The following is a 3,468-nucleotide window of genomic DNA, read 5'->3' as shown; positions in this document are numbered from 1 at the left end:
TTTTATAGTCTTCTATGTATTTATAAATATGACAGAATAAAATTATAAAAATAATTTTTTTTATCATTTTGGATATTTTAACTCTTTTTTTTGTTTTTTTAATCTTTACGTGTAATTTTATTTTGCGTTAACTTTGTTTATTTAATGATGAAATATACTCATGTTAATTTTATCATATAATAGTCTATTTTTCTCTTATGTATTTTGATTTGTATAATTACTATTGATTTTGCTGTTTTTGTTTTCTTGAATTGTTCTTTAATTTTTTATCTGTTCTTTAATTTTTTACTCATGATAATTTTTTTCTCAGTATTATTATTATTAATATAAATTTTATTATTTCTTTTTTAACATTCTTTCATATGGCTTCATTTCTTATTCTTTATTATTATTAATGTTTTTATTATTATTTTCTTCTCTAATTATAAATCTTCATATAATAATTCTTTGGTAGAATATTTTTTTGGTCTAATAGATTTTTTTGTCAAAAATAATATATATTAGGAGAAAAAAAACATACAAATTAAATTTTAAAATTCAAATTTAAATAAGATGTGCAAAGGACAATTATTAAATTAAGATCTAGATTCATTTAGTAGATTTAAACTCTTTGTATTATCGTCATTTAAAATTTTAAATATTATTATAAAAATCAAGATATTTTTTTATCTTATTATTCTTAAATTAAATATTGTACCATATATTTAAAGAGTTTTATTTTTTTTTTTGAAATAAGTGTGATATTATATACTTTTTTAGATACAAAGAGATAATAAAACTGAAGTGAGTAATAAAATTGATTATATAATAAGATACAAATATTTAAAATTTTTAGCACAGTTAACAAATTTTTAGTTTCAAAATAATTTTTTACTCTACTTTTTATCTTTTATTTGATTTTTTAATAATATTTTCTTGATTTTATTAATTAATTATGATTGTAATAATTCATCACAAATTTGTGTTTTGTAGAAAAAATTTGTCAATCTTAAAATACAGTAGATTTAACCAAAAACTTTAAAAAATGTTGGTTAATCACAGAATAAAAAATTATAAATTGTGCTTTAATTATGTTGTAAAATATAAATTGAGATTATTTAAAATTAGCTTTTTACTATTAATGTTAACTTCAATTATAATAAGGTAAAAAGTAAAAATTATATATAATAATTTAATTTAATTATTTATATTACCAAAATTATTCTTTAATGTATTATATCCTATTTATTTTCATTCATTGATAATCTTTAGTTTTCTATTTTCAATAAAAATTTGAATTGATTAAATAGATTATTTTTAATTAGTAATATAATTATTGTAATATTTATTTTGTTCAGTAATATTTTTTTTAATTTATTTAATCTGAGTAATCATCTCTTTCTTATTTTATGCTAATTTAACTAATTAAAGTTAATAAATTTCAGTTATTTTAATTCTTGCAACTTTTTATTATAATAATGTATTTCTATTAATGTATTAATGTAATTTTAATATTTATATGCCATTAATAATAATAATAATAATCTCATTTTAAAGTGATATTTTATTTCCAATATATATATATATATATATATATATATATATATGTCTAATTGTAAAAAATTTACTATTTTTTACCGTATATCTTCTTTTTATTTTTCTTTTTTCTTGGTGACTAAATAGAAAAAGAAAGAAAAAAAGAGACAAAACCAAATTAATTGGCTAGGGTCATATCTAAATCTATTAGAAGTTGAAGCTCACTCCATACTTGACTCCAATTCGAGTGAATGTCCGCGCCAGAAGCAGCTGCTTTAGCCATACAATCTGCAATACTATTTGCAGTCCTCTGAATTAAAAGAATAGAGACTCTCCAATTCCAATTCATAACCTCTTGTATATGCTTTGCCAAATCTCATTCTGGAATATCCTTACCAAGTATTCTTTGGTTTACCAAGAAAAGAGATTCTAAATAGTCTGTTTCACAAATAACGTCACGAAATCTACTATCCCAAACAAGAAGTAAACCTCTCCAAATTGCATACAATTCAACAAAAAGAACACTGCACACTTCGACTTTCCCAGTGCAACCTTTCAACCAACATCCATCAGGATTGCGAATGATACAACCTAAACCAGCATAGCCAAAAGGAGTAAACCAACTAGCATCACAATTCAATTTAACAGAATGAACTGGAGGTGGAACCCAATGCAAATAAAGTGAAGGAGGAGACAAAGATTGATTTATAGCAAAAATAGTGTGAAACTCCCTTACTGAACTACGAATCAAACTCATTACTTTACTAGCACTCCATGAATCATCTATACTAAATAAGTCCTGATTACTGCTTCTCCAAATTCACCAGATGGTCGAAAAGAAAAGAAAAACATCTCCACTCTTTGCACCTCTATAGAGCCAATCATGTAAATTCGAGTTATCTGAATACATGCCTAAAAGGTTCCAAACCTCCTTAGCACTAGGACACTCCCGAAGACAATGAAAAATGGATTCAGAACCATTCTGACATCGATGACAGGTGCTGCTTTTTATTCCTCTTTTATATATACATAAAATTTATTAAATTATTTCTCTTCCGTTTAATAATTTTGTTTATCTTCTATTTATATTTCTTTCTTTCAATATTTTATTGGTTTTTATTTTTCTAAATTTTACTTTAATTTATGTATTTGTTCTTATTACACCTAATATTTTTTATTTATGTGTAATATACATTCTTATATATGTTATAAAAATATGATTTGATTTCATTAACTTGCCAAATTTTTTTAAAAAATCTAAAGATAAAGTACAAAAATATATTTATAGATACTTTGATTTCTTAACTAAAAAATATAATATTTTTTGTCATATTTGTTGAAATTCTAAGTTAAATGTGAATATTAATTTTTGAAATAGAATAAATATATTTTAAATTTTTTCTATCTAAAAACAATATTCTATATATCAATGTTAGAATTATTTAGATAAATAAATAATAGTGAATATAGAGTTATTTAGGATAGATAGAATTAAGAACATCTTTTTATTAAAAATATAAATTTAAAAATACTATATTCAATTTTCAATAGTCAACCTCTAATTGAACCATTATATGTTTAAAAGATTTTTGAATAAATAAAATAATTTCAGGTATATATTTAAAAAAAATAATTAATTCAAGAGATTTATTCTCGTTAATTGAAAAAATAAATTGAATTGATAATTTAATATTTTTATACTCTTAAAATATTATTTATTTATTTTTCTAACATTCTTTATTATTCAATAATCACATTAATATAATTTAATTCAATAAAATTATTTATCATCATTTGATTGAATAAAAATTCTATTTTATCTGAAAATTTTAGTATTTTTCAATCTCGAGATCATCCATGTTAAATTATTAAAAAATATAACTGAAAGAGCGGAAGCGTCCCTTCATTCGAGAACATGATTGAGATTAGAGAGTTTGGCTCTTGTGGTTCTTT

Source organism: Arachis duranensis, chromosome 10 (assembly GCF_000817695.3).
Source record: "Arachis duranensis cultivar V14167 chromosome 10, aradu.V14167.gnm2.J7QH, whole genome shotgun sequence".
Lineage (NCBI taxonomy): Eukaryota > Viridiplantae > Streptophyta > Magnoliopsida > Fabales > Fabaceae > Arachis > Arachis duranensis.
Note: the sequence above shows the minus strand (reverse complement) of the source record.